Source organism: Trachinotus anak, unplaced genomic scaffold (genome assembly GCF_046630095.1).
Source record: "Trachinotus anak isolate AG129_WGS33_773 ecotype Australia unplaced genomic scaffold, CSIRO_AGI_Tana_v1 ptg000013l, whole genome shotgun sequence".
Lineage (NCBI taxonomy): Eukaryota > Metazoa > Chordata > Actinopteri > Carangiformes > Carangidae > Trachinotus > Trachinotus anak.
Window position 1 is genome coordinate 470,976 of NW_027273864.1, and position 19,907 is coordinate 490,882.

General features: G+C 41.6%; 1 protein-coding gene across 6 annotated transcripts in view; it reads left to right on the top strand.

The window, feature by feature from the left end:
• cadpsa (Ca2+-dependent activator protein for secretion a) overlaps window positions 1-19,907 on the top strand; it is a 215,883-nt gene that overhangs the window by 56,808 nt on the left and 139,168 nt on the right. The window lies entirely within an intron of this gene.

Here is a 19,907-nt window from a genome sequence, read left to right on the forward strand (position 1 = left end):
AGTCCCTGATTGTGTTACTGAGTCCTGTTGTTGTTTCAGGTTCACAAGGTTTCCACTTAAATCTTTCAACAAGTTTTAAGCAAATCTCTGAAATGAAACAGGGCTCAGTCTAGTCTAGTATGACCAGACCTCTGTTCTACATGTTGTTGAGTTGTGTTCTTACATCATCACTGTTTCCAGAGAAATCTGTGACTCTTATCATGGTAACGCTCCGTCTCATTGGTCGCCTGTCAGTGACGTCATATCCTCTCTGCTCATGTGTCTGTGTTGTGTTTGTCGGACAGAAGCTCAAACTGACTTTGATGCAGTTTGAAGTCTCATGTTTCAGATCCTCTTTCTCCACCTTGGTGCTTTTCAGCTCTGTGTTTGAACCAGATGAAGGATTTTAGTCGTCGGACGTCTGGATCTGAAGTTATCAGAGAAACGAACTGAGGAAATGTTAGACAGCTCAGCTCCAGCCAATCAGAGACGTCCTCTGTCACTGAAGAGCGTCGACCAATCAGTGACTTTAAATGTGAAACAGTTTGATTCAGTGTTTTTACTGGTTCTGATCAGCTGCTCTGTTTGTTGTGGAGAGGAGGAGACTGTGGAGAATTCAGCTCCAGGTCAAAACCTCCTGAACCACTGACACTGAAGGAGCCAGACCAGACCACAACTCCCATCATCCCACACTGCTTCATGACGTCACCACACACTGTCTTTTGTTCTTGTTTTGATTGAGAGACCCCTGGAGGCAGAAGTACAGACTGTGTGTTTAAGGTTAACAGGTGTTTCCAAAGCTGAAGACAAAAACAGGTGGATGGAAACAAAGTCACTGACATTGAGACATGAAACCATAAAGTAACCATAACAGCAGCTTGGAGCCGCAGGTGAAAATGAAAACCAGGTTTATTCTAATGACTGACAGCAAATTGCTCTGCTGTTTCCTCTGTGTGGCTTGGTGATCACTGGCAGCTCAGACAGACATGGTTGTTTATCAGCATGACACAGTAGCTGGTCTTCATTTGTCATGAGAATACATTTATTTATTTAGTAGCAATAACATAAAAAAATAACATTAAAAAATGTATTTGTACATAAAACACATACATGTGTCTGTGTGTGGAAAACCTGCTGTGCATGCTGCAGCCATGTTGGTTGTAGCATTAACAGGCCAGTGAACGCTTCGGAGCAGAAAATGAGAGGATTGTTCCATAACAAACTGCACACATCATATAAAGAGCAGCGGGGTCAAAAAGTGAGGCACATCTCCTTTGATGAATGTGCCTTTGGCAGTAATGATGGCTGGAGCTGGGAGACAAATTGAATTGTAGGCCAACGCAGCGGATGTGTAGTGAGAGAAGAACAGAGAGGCTTCTTTGCTTTTATCAGATGGGTTTTAGTCATTAGGGCTGCGGTGGTGGCAGCATCCACTGAAAGCATCCAACTGGTCACAGCAGACAGGAGACAACACACTGACGCAGGGTGAGTGCTGAAACAATCAGTACAGGAATCGATAGGAAAAGAATCAATGACTATTACTGTAATCAATTTAAGGGTCAGTTCACACAAATTACAGATTATTTCAACAGCAGCATGTCTTATCAGACACAGTCACTCTGTAATGATCCACAGTAAAACCCTCACAGGGACTATGGCTCTATGAATGCCATATTTCAATGAACTGTGTTGTTTGTCATGTGCCAAGTGTCTAGTATCACGTCATTGCAAACCCTGGGCTTTCTAGGAATGTGAATGTAGGTGGGTTCACCACTTTAGTCAGACAGTCATGTTTACTTTGGCAATCCTCTGACTCCCAGTGAGGTTGTTTTTCAGTGGGTTACCATTAGATACACATTCAGGCTTCCCTCAGGATAAATTCTAATAACTTCAGTGAACCTTGGACGTTTCATGTAACATCATCATCAGGTCAAAACTGCAATTTGTCCAATACTTTCAGTTATAGCCAAGTAGCAGCAGAACCAATGACGTTTCCCTCAGATACCTTGGGGTTGGCGCCCCTAGAAGGAAGCGGGCGTCACAGAGACGTCAGTACCCCAAACGGCCCAGCTCCACAGCCTCAGCGGTCAGGTTTTGCTGTCCAACTGTTGGAGCAGCTCTATCTGTCTGTCCTGGCTCTAGGCAATCTGTGCAAGGTCTCCTGTTCTGCCCCTGCCCAGCCCTTTGGCTGTTCACCTGAGACCTCATTCTCTGTTCTTTGGCTCCCTGCCCACTTGGTGGACGCCTGAAATACATCCTTTATCTGTACTGTTACAGGACCTGGATCTGGACCTTCTTGCCTTTGTGTCTTTGACACCTGTTTCTCATTAGCCAATTAATCTCTGTGTAAATAGACCTGTCCTTCCCTTTCACCCTCTCTGTTTCTGCTGCACTTAAGAAGAAGGGAACATTTTGGAATGAACAACTTTTCCAGCTTGCAATCATGTACTGTGTACACACCTGTGTACAAACTACAGCAACATTATGCATGTGCAAAACCGCTTCTGTGGTGCTATAAAGTTAACATTGCCTCAGGCTCATTGCTCTGGCTCAATGGAAAATAGCTGGAGTATCAGATATGAAACAAATGAGATGGACTTACTTTCTATAAATGACCTCTCTTCCCTTCTTAGAAATGGGATCTGTGCAATCTAGAGCTGAAACAAGTGGTTGAATAACTGATTAGAAGAGCAACAACAATTTTAACAATTAACTCTTCAATTTTCCAAACAAAAATGACAGGCTCAGCTTTTCCAATTTCTAAATCTACCATGTCAGTGTTCTTGAGTGGCAGCTCTAGTTCAGACACTAGAAATGATGTATTTTTTTAAACTGGGTTGAGACAGTTTGTCTTGCAGGGCCTGTGCAGCCACATCATTCACACACTCACACTGAACTGCAACAGTTGTGAGTCAGGGACAGAACTTTTGCTAAATTAAATTTAGAGTTGCGATACAGTTATGAAGGTATTGCCCTTCTGTCTTCAGTTTTTCCAAAAGCATTTCCAATTTATCTGAGAAGATGCATTTGCAAACATGTGAGCCTGCTTTTATCTGCAGTGTACTACAGCTTTCTCCACTTTGTAAGCTCAATTTTTTTTTTCTCTCCCGGCTTGCTGTTCATGAAAGGTAAATAAGATGGGGTAGGGTGCGTGCTGTGGTGGATAATCCAGTTCAAGCGCACAGTATTGCTGTGAAACACTTGAATTGTCTGTGCATATTTGTTCTGATAACACTAATGGCAGCAGAGAGACCAAACAACCCACAACTTCATCAAAGAACAACCGCTGTCCCGATGAACCGTGATCAGAGCTCGGAGTTTAACCTCAGCACGGTCGGTGTGTGTTTGTGAATGAGGAAGAAATGTAAACTGTGTACTGACGATGACCTTAAACTCTTTCCTGAAACATTTAAACAGTTGTGTGCCAGACAGATACACACACACAAACATGTGCAAACACTCCCCAGTGCCCTTTATCCTCTCGTATGTGGTTGCCATGGCACCTGTACACAGAGGCTACTGTTCATCCCCCTCCCCCTCCCCTTGTGATACCAGCCATTGTCCCCCTATCTGAATTGAGGGCGAGTGATTGCTTTTCTTTTAATCACTATCAGGGTTTGGGCCTTTAATCCATCCAGAGGAGATAAGTACTAGTTTAAATCAATTTAGAGAGGAAAACAGAGGAGGAAAGGATTAAGATGGATGAGGAAGGAATGAGGTTATTAATATAATCACATGTTGATGCTGATGATGGAGATCTGTCAGTATCCTTGGTTAAATTTGTATGGACCAGGTTAGAGTACAGTATAGTTTGATGAACACACCTTTAAACCGACCAAACCAGCCAGAAGACTAGTTTACAGTAATTTACAGTTAACTCATTTTTTAGATACTTGGGAATCATCACCACTCACAGGTGTACTGTCACATTGCCTTCTCATCCCTTACCCTAACCAAGGTCGCAAGACACCTGGTTTCATGTTTGATGACCAGCTCTCCTTCTCTGAACATCTTGCATCCGTCTCTTGGTCGTGCCGCCTTGCTCTATACAACATCAGAGAAATCAGCCTTACCTGACTCAGTACGTCACCCAGCTCTTGGTCCAGGCCATGGTTATCTCTTGCCTTGAGTACTACACAGTGCACAGTGAAACCTTACAGATGGTCCAGAATGCAGCAGCTTGTCTGGTCTTCAAACAGCCTACATTGGCTACCACCCTGATCATATCACCCTAATTCATGTCACTAATGCTGCCTTCAGAGTGACATCTGGTTCCGTACCCATCCATACTCCTTATGCTCCTTCCCAGCAAATGCGTTCCTTTAAGGAATGTCATCTGGCATTGTCACCCCTGCACACAAGAAGATCTGAGTCCAGACTGTTCTGGTCTGTGGTTCCCTGATGGTTGAACAAGCTACTGATGTCTAACTAGCTGTGACTATGCACTTTGGGTGCACTCCTTTACCTGATCTCCTCACACTTATTAAGTGATGTCCCTCACTTGTAAGTCGCTTTGGATAAGTGTAAATGTAAACCTTATTTATACACCTAGAAACAGTAAAGTTGTTGTGTACATCATAAACCACATGTTAAATCCCATTACGGATTTTTTGAGGACATTATATGGTGTATTATTTTCACACAAATGTCAGAAAATAGTGAAAGTAGAAAGCATACATGGAGTGACTCCAGACCTGTCTGTCTGTGATGTTTCATAGGGTAACAGATGGGTAATACCTAACCTTCTGTGAATTTAACTATGGGTTGCTTTTCAGTGTGTGGTTCAAGTCGCTGTTGCCAGTTGAATGTATTGTGTTAATGGTTTCTGTTGGAAGTTTCACAGCAGGCAGGAGGTTTTTGACCAGGGTTTCGGGACAGCCCATTGGGTTTTCAGATTCTAGAAAAAAATCAACTGTCGCATTATTGGTTTGGATGTCAAGGTCAGTCTTTTTCAGCATTTCAACTGTAGTTGCTGTGATCTCATTATGAAGCATCCAATTTTTTATTCAGTGACTCCAGAGCACTGACTTCTGTTGATGGTCATCAGGTCGTCAGTGTCGGTGGATGAGTCTGTTTTTTTCTTTTGTCTGGGCTGTCAGTTGTTGACAACTTCCTCCACAGCATTGTGTTAATTAAGTTAATTATGTGTTATATCCTTTAGTCTCCAGAGCCTTTTTAAATTAGATATAAGGCTGGGGTTGTAGAACAGTGGGGTTTAGCAATCTGGGCTAGCAGCTTGATGCAGCCATCTTGAATCTCAAATCTCACCCCTGTGGTCACAGCATGCTCACCCTTGTGATTTCCTTTGATGACATTTCTGGTCTTAACACTTCCATGGCTTTTGTATTGAGTATGTTGACTAACTGGCTGTTTACTGGGGCGCTCAAAAGGATTCAGTGAGTTGATGTCCTCTGGTTGTAGGTACAGCCCAAAGACATGCAGGTCAACAGGTGACTCTAAATTGACCATAAGTGTGAATCTGAGTGTAAATGGTTGTTTGATATGTCTCTACTTGGCAACCATGTCCTTGCTCAGTGTCAGCTGGGATTGGCTCCAGCCCCCCATCCATTAGCGGTATAGCTAATGGATGAATGGATGGGTTTAGCACTCATAAAAACATTGGATGCTGAGTATGTTTGAATAATGGATTCATGTTAACAACTGCAATTCAAGATAAATGTAGTAAACCAGAGTAAAGACTGCAGTAATCAATACCTTTATATTGACAATGGATCAGAAGAGAGTACATGTGGTGTTGAAGGTAAGAACCTGAGGAAGATTAAGACCTGACTTTTCAAGCATTTTAACCTTTAACCTCTTTTAGCTCTTTGTTTTGGTTTTCCAGCTCATACACTCCACTCTCATTTCAGCTGCAGCAGCAGCCAGAGAGCAGCAGTTACCTGGTAAACATGGTTCACAACTGTGTCCTAACCTGTTCACCACATCATCTTTATAAGGTGATAATGTGTCAGTGTTGTGTTGCTTGTTCACCACAAGTGGACTACTTAAAAAAGAATAAAACAAAATAAAAAGTCAATGAATGCATATTGAAATACAGTGGTGAGCTGGCCACTAATTAGGTAGTGACATACAGTGTAATCAGCACTATTTAAAATAGAGGTAAAAATCACTGCAGAACTTACTGCATGTTAAAGCACAGCTCACGCAAGAGACCCACCAAAGCTCCAGGAGATTTGAGGTGTCAGGTAGTTATTATTTAGATTTTTACATTCCGTCATTTCTGTCTTTTACCCCATTGACTACAAAGTGTCAGAGCCTGAAAAACAGTCATCAGACACCCCATGGTCTCTGTCAAGTAAGTGACTGTCTACAGTCTGAGGGGAAGGGATGAGTTAGGCATCAAAACAGAAGAGATCAAGATAGCAGGGTTGACAGACAGCAGAGGCTGCAACAGCAGAGACATGCAAAGACACTGCTGAAGGAGAGAGGCAGGTAACAGTCAGAGGTGTGGGCTGAAACCAGGATGCACAAACAAGAGGCTGACCTGAATTGTGTCAGAGAGAGTACTGTTGGTGCTCATTGGTGCAGGAATGATTCCCTGTTAGTGCAATTAAGTTAAAAAAAAGATGCCTTTTTCCTGTAGCTACTAGTGTGAACAAACCTTTGACACCATCGGAAAACAAATTGGCAGGATACATATGCTGTATATACTGTGTAATTAACAAATGCTGCCCTGAAATACTTGCAAAACTTCCAGAATCTTCACATCTGTTGACCTGTGTTCAAAAATACAGAATAATGAGAAAAAAAAAATTTTCTCTGGTTTCTTGAGAGGGCAGAGGGGCAGTAGGGGGAAACACTGATGTCACAGCTCTTGTTTTGCTCTCTGCTGGCCAGCTTTGGCTGCTGGGTGCACACATGCTGCTTTATTCAGCTTTTGGACTGAGATATGTGCAGCTAATATGATTTTCACTGGTAAACACTTAGTTGTCATTGGCATGATAACAGATTGCTTCACTTATGTTAATTTATGCTCTTATATTAATAATTTGACAGTATAAATTATGAGTTTGACAGAATGTAGGGCTAACTATTGAGCACTAATTGTCAAAAAATACAGTCATATTTGTATGTGTGCATCAGAAATGACGGTTAATCCATCAGCCGGACCAGTAGTCATGACAACAGGTCCAGGCTGTCTGTGGTTTACTGAAGCAGAAAGTCTCACTGAACTGGGCTCACTGACCCAAACACTCACCTGTGCCTGTCATTGCCTCCGGGTTCAGTGGCCTCACCTGCTCGTCAGACAAAGACCAAGGTAACTCCAATTAAACGTAAACTTCCATATTATTAAAGGACCATTCCACTAAATTCTTTGTGCTTACAGTTTAATCCCAATAGCCGTTTTACATTAATACCACAACATTATGAATTGGATTTTGCTTCCTTCTACAGGCTCATTACTTTCAGTTCACTTCTATGAATCTTGCTCATAATAGCCAATGCATCATAATAAAGCACATGCATTGATTTTTGTTGAAGTTACTGAATTTAAAAGTTTTAGTAGTGTTAAAGTCACAGACTGATGTGTAAATCCATCACAGTGGTGCATTCATGTGCTGAAGTGAAGCTCTGACAAGAGAGCTTCGTTCAGATGCCAAATAGCATCACAGTGAGAAGCTGTGATGTGAGGAAACTCAACACTTTCCACACAGAGTGACATGAAAACTTCATACCTGTCATAATTCTGAGAGCTGATCGTACTGAATGGTGCATGACTGTTGGAGATAGAGATTTTGTTGACTTCAGAGTGGAGGACAGTTTTATGTACATGATAGCACATAAACGCACCATTCCTCTGATGTTAAACTGTGCTCTTAACTAGCTAGTAAACAAACAGCTGCTAGAGAAGAACTAACCCTGCAAAGTAGTGACGTTTCTTTAAAGAACATGTCCTGCAACAAATATGATGAGGACCTCATATTTTAAGGCGGATGCATCACCTGAAGATTTTATTTTACAGGTTTTGGCTGCATGTTTGGCGTTGACAGAAGTGTGTGAGCAATTACCAATGGGAATGCTTTGAATGTTTTCTGCATAGATCAAATCATCTTTTCACTCAGTGGTTCACATGAAAAGTAGATGAGACAAGTTCAAACTTTCTGTACTTTCACACCCCCACACACCGGGCCAGTCAGTGTGTAGTGTTGGTGTGACTGTCAGATTGTCTCTCAGAAAGTTGCAGAGATGTTAGACACAGCCTGAAGCCCACAGAGGCCTGAGGAGGTGAACATACCTGTCTCCTGTGTGAGGCTGTCAGGAGTCATCAGCTCTGCCTTCGTTCACCAGAGTGTCCTCATTCGATTTAACTAAAGAAAACTGGAGAACGAATTTTCCAGTATAACAACTGAACACAGTGTTTGTCTTTGTCCTCCACAGCAGCACATGTAAGTGATTTAACAGGGGAACAATTACAATGCTCTGGTTAAGGTTTGGTTAGTTGAAGGGTGTTAAGGTGAGACAACCTTTGTTGTATTGCAACAATACGGGTGTTGAGTGAGTGAACAGTTGTGGTTGTGGTTACAAGAAGTCAGTGTTGACTCTCAGTTCTAATAACACATTATCTCCTCTTCTGCTTAAGTTCCTGACATTATTGATCCAAATTGTAGTTTTTAAGCTGGATAGTTGTAAAATGTGAGCCTCCTGCTGCCTGTGTAACCAAGCTCCTTGTTTGAGAACACAATGTACAGCAGGTTTTAGCCTTGTGTTGCCCTTTGATCAATACAAAGATAGTCCCACAAAGTATCACAGGAATGTCCTTCACAGCACTGCTCTGTGTTTCCACCATGTTAGAAGCCCAGTGTGGATTAGGTTTGATAGGTTTGTCAAATAATAATGGTAATAATAATAATAAAAAAAACAAAAACTTGAGGCCATTTTTTTTTGCTATTGTGAGGTCACCATCTTGTTCACAGGTGTGCAATGCACCTGTTTAAGACCCTTTACTGTAGCATGAATAGAACCATGTGGATGTCCACTCGCTTAACTCTCTCTCCCTCAGTGCAGCTGTACTAAGTGACGTAGCAACCAACGCAAACATGAGCACTGCAGAGAATGTTTGTCAGAACACATGACCCAGCTGGAGGCACTGCTACAGGGAGCAGGACTTGTGCTAACAGTAGATTAAGTGAGAGAACACAACAGAAAAGCATGAAACACTTTCATCACTTCTTAGGTTATTTCAGGTGAAGGACAGTGTGAGCAAAGTCCAGTGTTCAGTGGAGGCTGAGAAAGGACGTCAGTGACAGTGAAACTCAGTATTTTTTAACTCTGTAACTTTCATTTGGGAACAAAAAAAAAAGAAAGAAAGCCAAGTTTGCTTCAATCTGACACATCACGCTCACTGTCTCCTCTGCTGCTTTCTCTCTAGATATCAGAGGGAGAGAATAACAACATGGGAGCTACAGCTCTGCACATTTTTTGATAAATTCTGTTGTGCATATCATGGTGTGTGAATGAGTGTGTGAGTGAGTGTGAGTGTGTGTGTGTGTGTGTGTGTGTGTGTGTGTGTGTGTGTGTGTGTTGTGCATGCCAGGGAGACAGCAGTAAAACGTGATCCTCAGTCAGTGATAACAGCAGGGGTGGATGTTCTGGCAAGACGTTAATGCAGCCAGTGGGAGAAAATCAATGGCAGGGACAGATGGGTGACGGAGAGAGAGAGTGGGAGAGAGAGAGAAAGGGAGTGAGAGAGCGAGAGAGAGAGAGAGAGAGAGTACAATCCCAGCAGACTTGTGTACCTGCCCATTTTTTTTCCCCATTTACATATCTGTCACTACACTGCAGCTCAGCAGCTACTACACTTAAAAATGAATTTTACACTTGTTGAAAGTTGGGGCATCACCTTCAACTGAAGGAAAATAAACAAATCAGATGAATTAGTCAGGATCTCTGTCTCTTTGAAGGAATACACAGGACCATGGCAATAAATGAGGATTTATAAGTAAATGTTTCAAAGCAACTTATTAAATGAAGAACAATGAACACATAACAAAAAGCTGTTTTAGTGGTAACTATTAGTGGCACCAGATCTTTTGGGATGAAGTGCAGAGGGGCTAATGTACATTCTTGGCCTCAGTGAATACCCCACTAAAAGGACAGCTTGTAATGAGAGTGCCATGACAGTAAATATCCATCATGGTGTCTTCTCATCATGCCTGGCAGTGGTGAGCTTCACTTGAAGGAAATCATGCATGGATGGATCCAGTTGTTACCTTTAAGACCAAGTCCCAGTTGGTTGGTACATTCATGTGGCCACAAGGGATTGAGAAATCTGGAGGCCATGAGCCATTTTGACAGATTACAGCAGATTTAGACGGCAGGTTCTGTGACATCACGCTCGTGTCTACCTGAGCAAGCGGGTGTTTTTTGTGTTTTCTGCACAGACTAAAATGTGGATGTAACTAAATTCCCCTCAGGGCAACACGTCTTACTGTCCTGACAGTGTGTCACTGACAGAAGGGGGGTAGCTGCACCTCTGGTGCAGAAGGGGCACATGCTGCGCGATATCATGGGAGTCTGCGGATTTCATGTCACACAAGTTTTGACTGTGAAGATGGTACATTTAAAGAGTATTGACACAGGTAGTGACGTCACAAGGACTGAATACTTCGGTACCAAGTTGATACCAAAATTCAGAAAATTTTGACACCTATCCATCATTTAGACAGAAGGAGTGAGAAAGTGAAACATAACCTCTGTTTATATGTATATGTATATGTATATGTATGCATGATTCACTCGTGCTATATGGCCAAGACTAAATTTGTACCTGAACATATCATGTCCAGACACCTTCTCTCTGGCACAGCCACATGTGTCGACCTGGCCACTTTCAGCATGAGATGTGGTTTGGTTTGTCTCTCATTTGTTGCCTGTTGCAGTCTGTGATCTTTATTCCTCAAATGTTAAATAAATCTCAACTTTTTATCACCTCACATTCTGCAACAAAGATGTGATGTTGCTCATACATGCTCATACATGCATGAACACACAAACACATACATGCGCATACACATGCAATGCAGGCTGTTTATGACAGCTCTCACGCCACTGCTGCTGTGCTATACGATCTGCATGCCTGTGTTGAAACAGATGAAGTTCAAATGATTTTCTCCTGAGTGTCACGTCTGTGTGTGAACAGACCATTGTGGAGCCACAGGCACACATGACATCTGGGCTGGTGTATATCAGACAGCATGTGGGAGGGGTTTCCTGGTCTGATGAAGCCAAACATGGGCTTATTGCCCATGATAATAAATAAAGCAGGTGGTGGCAGCTTCATGCTGTAGGGAGGCTCCTCAAAGGGTTGAGAAGGTAGACAGTGACATGAAAACCTGCTCAGCCTGATGGAGAACAGAACTTCAGGGAGAACATACGGCAAGACTTCAAATGTCCTGGAGCGATTACAGTTTTTTACAACCGCTATGACCCATTTGTCAGAACCTTAAACACTTTTTCAAAACTGTTAACACACATCACACCTGAAACACACAATTCCCCAAACAGTTAATTTCATGCTCAAAATCACGCAGTGTAACTAAACACAGACACACACTTCCAAAATACAATAATACACTAACACAGTTCACCAAATCCATCAAAGCACTGACACACGTTGTCTTCCAACATAAACATTTAGTCAGTCACAGCACAGTGTCATAAAAAACACTGACAACTGATGCAATAACACAAACTGAATCACTTTGCATGTGTCAAATCTACTTTTTTTCCTTTTTCTTTTACAATCAACAGATTATTGTATTCAGAATCAGAATCGCCTTTATTTTCATTATACATAGTACAACGAAATTTGAGCGCTGCTCCCTTGGTGCAAACAATGGTAATTAAATAAAATAAATAAAAACCTAAAGAGAACACAAAATTAAAAATAAAGGAGGTATTGATCATACATGTAAATTAATGTTTGTGATTATGTTCTTCATTTTTCATTTGTTGGGCATGAATTTTGTTCCTTTTTTTAGTACAACACTCAGTACAAAAAGTGAACGACCCATGTCAGAGCAGCTTTGCAGAATTGAAAGAAGAAGACAGTAAATGACAGGATTTGCAGTAAACACTTTACTGTATTGCAAATGAAAATGACTTGCAGTAGAGTAAAGAGGGAAAAAATCAGCATTTAGCTGTCATTCATTACTGTATTGTCAAATACACAAAAAGAAAAAGAAGCAGAAGAAATCACTGTAAAAGAGGAAGAAAAAAAAGCTAATCTGCTCGGTCGTCAGCATTGGGCCACATATTTTCATTGACATCACACCTGATGGCTTCTCTGGCCAGGCATCTTGGGAAGTATCTTTTTGCATGCCTTATCCAGCCCTGGCAGTTGTCAGCTGTGATGTCCTGGCATGCAGCAGCCACTGGATCCAGGAGGGACATTTGGTCATGTGGATGGTGATCGAATACTTTCCACCTCCAGGCTGAAAAAAACTCCTCTATTGGGTTGAGGAAAGGGGAGTAAGGGGCAAGGAAAAGGGACATCATCCTGGGATGGGCATCAAACCAAGCTGTGACTGCATGTGCATGGTGGAATGCCACATTGTCCCAGGTGATCACATATGTTAGCAAGTTACCCCCCAACTCACCCTGTCCCCTCTCCCCCTCAGGTACCAGTCTATCATACAGCTCTTCTAAAAACTGGAGAAGGCGTTCGGTGTTGTAGGGGCCAATTTGACTTTTATGCAGGAGCACACCATTGTTAGATATTGCTGCACACATGGTGATGTTGGCTCCTCTCTGGCCTGGCACAGCAACCGTGGCTCTTTTACCAATGATGTTTCTGCCCCGCCTACGTTTTTTGGCCAAGTTGAAGCCAGCCTCATCAATGTATATTATGTTATGTGGGACTTGATTGGTCTCCAACTCCATGACTCTCTGTAAGCAATCAAACAAAATGTATGTAAATGATTTAGAGTACTTTACGTATATAGGGTGATAGTAGTTTACTGCAAAACACACAATTAGTACAGTGTATTTTGGATTTACAGTAATAACCTTACCTGGACATATTGGTGACGGAGTTCCTTGATGCGAACACTGTTCCTTTCAAAAGGGACTTTATAACGTTGCTTCATCAGGACTCTGTGTTTAGCCGGAGTCCGAGAAATAGATGTAAGGCTGATTGCTCCGATGTTTTCAAAGACAAGGTTGTCTTGTAAAATATTGGGCCCGAATTTCTTTCAGTTTTATTTCATTGTTAGCAATCACCATGTTGACAATGGCAAGCTCCTGTTCTTCATGTAGAAGCCTGCCCCTGCCCCCTGAAGGACGTAAACGTTGAACCCTTAGAGGGACAAGGTTATATATTACTGTAGGGGCCAGAAGAATACAGTTACTGTAATTCATGTTACACTGTTCAGTAGGAAAGGCCCTTATACAATACAGTGAATACTGTAATCTACCTGTTGGTTGCTCGAAAAATCCGGACAATGGATGCCACTGTGCTCCGGCTGAGATTTGGCTGCACACGTTCTCCAGCCTCTCTATGTGACAACCCATGGTTGATGACATGGTCGATGATGGTAGCTCGTATTTCATCTGTCACCCTATCTCTGGCCCTTCTTTGAGCCCCACCACGCATTCTAACTCTCCCTCTACCTCTACCTCTAGGCATTTTTCTCACTTGTTTTTTGCAAGTCCTCCACCTTGTCCCTTGTCTTATTTATTGTTCTTTTCCCTCACAAGATCCGCCTATAAATATAGGTGATGTGATTGGTGATGTGATTGGAAAAAGCCCAGCACCTGAGCTGGGTGAGACGGGAATCAGCTGTGATCAATGTAATCTTCAATCCATTAGTTTTGAACATGAGGTTTTCTGCTTTGACAAACCGTGTGAAAGCAATTGAAAATTCACCAGTTAACATCTACTTTTTTGGTCTTGATTGAGCTTGTGTGTAAAAGGAGTTAAAACTAATTTTAAACGTGTAAAATGTGTGTATTTTGTGTCAAAAGAAGAAGAATTGTGTTAATTGTATAGCCCACACAGGCTGATGTTGTGGTAATTGTGTGAAGAGTTTTGAAAAAGCGTTACAGGTATTGAACAACGGGTCATAGCAGTTGTAAAAAACTGTAAGTGACACTGGCAGTGGTGCAAATACTTATTACTGTCATTATTATTCAGTTTTTAACTTTATATTACTTTACACTTTATTTTATCATTTAAATAGAGATTTGTTTTCAGAATTGCTTTAGATGCTTTAACTGTCATAAAATAATAAAACAGTAAAATCTGGACATCACCATCACGGTATTAATTGTATTGGACTGTTCTGGACTGGATTTTTCCATTTATCTATTTTTTTTTTGTTCTGTGTGAACAAGCGCATTATAATACCTAGACACACACACACGCATGTGTTGGTCTTTCAGTAGCTGTGAGGACACATTCATTGACATATTCCCTCACCCCTTCACCATTACAACCAACTTACTACCCCCAACCCTGAATCATTTCAGTACCAATACTTAAAATTGTTTTTGAGTATCTATTTATGATATGGATCATTGTTAATCTCTAAATTCAAACAGAGTCTGTTACACAGGTTGAGAATTTATTTTGAAAAACTGGATCCACAGGATGACTTCTGTTAAGGAGTCATTTTTCCAGTGTAAATGCACATGACTGCAGCATGAACTTTCAGCTGCACGTCCACAGAGACCTCTGACAGGCAGATAAACAGAGGTGGACCAGCTCGTGCTGAAGTGGCAGTCCTGACCTGCTGATGGCACTAGAGGAAAAGCTAGAGGAGCACTGAAGTCATTAGAACACATCCTTGGGTCACACTGGATATCTGGACCAAAATTCATCTCAAGATATTTCACTAAAAATGAAAAATGTCAAAGTGAAGCTACAAAGATCATCATCCGATCACCAGAGTCAGTGGGCTTCATCCTCTGTGGACCACAGCTCTCTGTACAAAAGTTAATAGTAATCCATTGAGTACTTGTTGTAATTTCAGTCTGGACCAACAGGGCTGTTTTGTGCTGCTAACAGTCCATATTGAGAGTTTGATGTCAGCAAGTTCATTTTTTTCACTTTTCTTAGAAGCATCTTACATGTGATATATTTACATTATTACACTAATGTCTTCACCAACTCCTCTGAAAGTGTGTGACTTTAGCTGATCAATGTTCTATGTGCTGGGCAGGTATCATGCAGTGGGTTTACTACAGCTCACCCTCTAAGAAGCACAAGAGCAGTGAGCTTGAACCCAACAGTAAAACCAACAGGTGGGGGAACCTGCAGAGTCACTGTGGGTTCATCACTGTGGGTTCATCACTGCAACCCCTCTCACATGACACATGTTGACCGACACATTATTAACATATAAAACAGTGAATTTGCAGATTTAATAATGGTTGTTCTGTGCTTTGCTTTATTATGTTGTCAAACAACCTGTTTTAGGTCTGCATCAAAAAAAAATCATGCATTTTATTGATTTTCCTCCTCAAACTGTTGATGCTCCACACAAATGAAATGTGCTCTCTGTGCTGTGGAGAACTGTGGCACAATGCTGATGGAAACCTTGTGGAAGAAAAACAAACACTGTTGTGACACAACATCAATAAATTAGATGAAATTATAATCATTACATGATGTAGGTGAAACTGTAAATCATGTTGTTTGGAATATTTTTCCCAGTTACATGTGGTCATGAGTTTGTCTTTTGGCATATTGTTTGTGGTTGGTCGTCCCTCAGTTAAAACGGCCCCTGGCTTCGCCCTGCAGCAGGCTTTTCATCTCCCAGCTCCAAACGGCTCTGTCTGCCCACGCTTACTCTACCATCTGCCCCCCTGTGAAGACGAGAGGCAACCATCCAACAGCTTATTAGGAAGTAGGGGGGAGGCAGCAGCCTATAACATAAGCGATAAGCTTAGTAACAGTCCAGTTTAGTATAAGTCAGTATATTTTTGATTGGCTTTCTTTCAGGAGCTGGAGCAGCATCCTGATGCACATAATAAAATGAAAATGCTAACTGGTTTTATTAAAACAGGAAAATAGAAGCAGGTTATCAAACCCTCATTTTGTTCTTAAATTAGCCCTCAGAAAAAAACAGTTTGTTCAGCCTATAGTATATATATAGCCTATAACATCCCGTAGTTATGTTTTCCTGATGACCAACCTCTTGTGGTTGTGTCAGTAATGACTGCAGACGTGTCCAGCTTGCAGACATCTGTTGGTTCCCTTCCTCCACCAGCAGCTGTTTTTTACAGTTAAACCATGTTTGCACAATTAGAAAAACATGTTTGAAATTTACAGTCATATATGACAGAAAGGAAACAAATCTAAACAGCCAAGAAGCTAGAACGACAGGATGTTGCTAGAAAAAGAATCAGGCAGTGAATTAATTATAAAAATAGTTGACACTTGATTTTCTGTCAATCATCAGCTCTTTTTTAGCAGACAGACTGTATTCCCATCAACCTCATCTCCAGCAGCAGCAGCAAAGTCTACAGTTTCTTCATGAGCTGGTGGAGACTAAAACAAGGGTTAAAAGCAGGGCTCACTTTTTTCCCAAGAAGCACTTGAGCTCTTAAGTTGAAAAATGTATGAGTACATAAATAACCTTTGTGGCCCAATGAACTTTGTTTGTTAATATCAAAGGACATTATTTACTTCTGTATGTATTTGATAATGATGTCATTATGACTAAATATTCTGTATTTATGTGATAATGATGTCATTATGACAGTCATCATGATGTAGATACTGAACAAATACTGAATGTCATGGTTCACATATAGTCTGTGAGCTGATACTGCTCACAGACATTGATATGATATCAGTGACAGTTCAGCTGGGAGCATGCCCCCCCAACAGTGACTTGATGCGATCCACTAGAAAGAAGATGTCTCACTCTGTGGGATTTGTTGGAACTAAAGAAACACTCAGTTCATTTGCGGTTGTACAGTGGTGTCACAGAGTAGAGCTTCTTCTCTCACAAACTATCTTTGAAGTAGAGCGCAACAAAGCCAAGCGTAATTTAGTCCCCACATCAAGTTACTGACTGAATTAACTTGACTGATGGTGTACCACTGGGATGGTATGGAAAGCTGATTTGACCAAGCAGGTCACCTGGTCTGCTTTGAGCAGGGCCAAGGGTCAACAGGATTCCACAGTAGGACCACATTGATGAGTGGATCACATGAGTTTTCAACAGACAGCGCAGTGACTGTGTCATCGTCGTTGTTGATGTTTGATGTCTGCTGCTTCTTCAGGAGGATGTCAGGTTGGATGGTTGAATGTACAGTGTCCGACTCTGACAGAGACTTCTGCTCCATCCCTTCCTCCACCAACAGCTACTGATTCAATTGAACCATGTCCTGAATTTTTTCCTGCCTCAAAGCTGCACTCATCAGTATTCACTCACTAATTATAAATACTATAAGGGTGTAGTGATAATCCCACAGAGTCACTGAAGGACTCCTTTATCCTCCCTTCATGTACAAAAATACAGCCGTCCATTTCAAATGATGTAACCATCACTGCCCACATACATTCATTTGTCAATCACTTGGGCTGAATGATGCAGTACTTTTTATTCTCACACAGTGCTCCTAAATACATTTTAATGTTTGCACACATCTATTTTCAGTCGCAAATGTGAGTGAGACGTTGAGCCCTGGTTAAAAGGAGAGTGAATACCAGACTTACATTCATCACGACTGAGTTCTAGGAAACAAAATTAATGCTAATACTGCTGCTGATGCTGCTCTGTGTCTCCTGGATGTGTCCATAGGCAACTTTGAACTTACAGGTTAACCACAACATAGGTTGGTAACAAGTCAGTGTTGTGTTTACAGCTTGTTCTGCTGCCCCCAAGCGGCCAAAAAGAAGTATCTTTATTTATCTTTATTTATTTTTTACAATGACTTCAATATTTTGCTAAGCTTAAAGCTGGAGTACATGGCTTTTATATATAAATGAACTTCCATTACAAAACATAAGTTCACCCAGTGCTGATCCATCAGCTCCAGGTAAAACTCTTCTCACATTTCATGCATTTTTCTGTGTCAACCAGTAATGTTTGGTTTGCCAGAGCAGAAGAAAGGAGCAACTGTTGCAATGGAGATGGAGAAGGCTTAAACCACTAGGAGTATGGTGGAGGCTATGATGGAAAAATGTAGGGAAGCATCCAAGAAAAGTGATTGATGTTCCACATAAAGAAAAGCCACTGGTGTAGCTGTTCCTTGTTTGAGTTGCCATTTATGTAATGACTCTCACTGCCAGCAGGGCATTTCAGGTAGGAGTTTCAAGTGCTTTTTTGGTTTAAACTTAACCAAACCTAAAAAATTGGGAAAATCTTCAGTTTCAGAAAGATTGCGCGCTGACCTCACACCACTGGCCATTAATGGCACCGTTCTGGACAGTGTCACTGGCACAAAGGTCCTCAGAATGCAGATAACAGGAGACATCTCCTGGGCCACAACGCTCTACAAAGAAAACACAGTAATGTCTCTACTTCCTGCATCTCAGCATCTCCCTGTCTGGTGTGGAAGTTCAGTCAACACAGCAGAAAGAATCATCTGTATCTCTCCATACAACGTATCCATGAAGCATGGTGCACCTGCAAGGCCTCACCACCTGCCCACATTATCACACTCTTTTATGGTTCTGTTTACACTTGGTTAAAGATTAGGGAAATATCGTGGCCTGGTTTAATAAAGAAAAAGTAAAGACACATTTAACCAAAATGATGATCTTTACCTAGCCATAAGCAAAGTGCTTTTGTTGCCTTAACCTAACCACACACAATTGTGTGCCTTGTTAATCTGCCTTCCCCCCAAACCACCTCAGTGGAGTTGCTGCTGTTCATAAATGCAGTTCTTTATTTGTTGAAAAAAAAAAAGGTTACCTCTTAACAACACCCAGCCAGCAGTTACAGATTACATTACCACCTCAGTGTAATTGGGAAAACAGTATAGTGGTGTATGAGGGTAATTACGTTACCATTAACCTGCTCCAGCTCCTTCCTAATCAGCAGGCAGGGCTACAGAGTATTGATCCTGCAGCCGCTGATGAATTCCTCAAGGTTATCAGACTGATTCCTGCTCTCAGGATCACTGGCCTCTGTAAGCAGCAAGGCTTCACCTGGCCAATTGGAAAAGACTGATGGTAGACTGGTGGTAGAAATAACAAGCCAGAGGGCATTTTACACAGTGATTATGGGAGCGAGCAGGCTTGTAGGACATTGTCTTTTGAGGAGAAAAATCATAAATTAACACTGAGTAAACTAAATTCCTCCTGTCTGTACAAAAATTAAATTCAGTCAGGAGAGACTAATAAGAGAGTAAGAAAAGAGTGAAAGAAATTTGAAGTAATGTAGAATTTATTGTGAACAGATGGGATCGACTTTGGTGCTCATGGGACGCGGCCCATAGGTTTAAGGTCCTTCCAGTGGACCTCGAGGCTGGGAACGTCTTCATGAGAGGGAGCTCTGATTGGATGGTTTGATTGAAGATGGTCAGGCACCAGGTTGAGGTGGTGAAGGGGTGGAGGTGGGTCATGAAATGTTCACAGTGCTGAAGTGACAGCTGACTGACAGCAAAGAGCGAGTACATTTTTAAAGTTTGACAGCTTACAAGTGATTGGCTGAAGGCCAGTGTGTCAGGTGGTGATTGGATGAAGACAAGAATGAGCTACTGGAGCTTAGAGATAGTGGGAAGCATTGCTTGAGACTTAGAGAGCACGCACAAGGAGCAAGTCTTCCTGACTGAACTTTCCCTAAACTTCATTCTGATATTAGTGAGAAAAATTATCTGCAAACAGGAAGTGACAAATGGTGACACACAAACTCTTACTCTTGTTTCATTTTTCACTTGTTTAGGAGAAGGCCAAAGCAAAAAAACAAACAGAAACAAACAAGCTGTGTTCTCTTACACGGATCCAAACT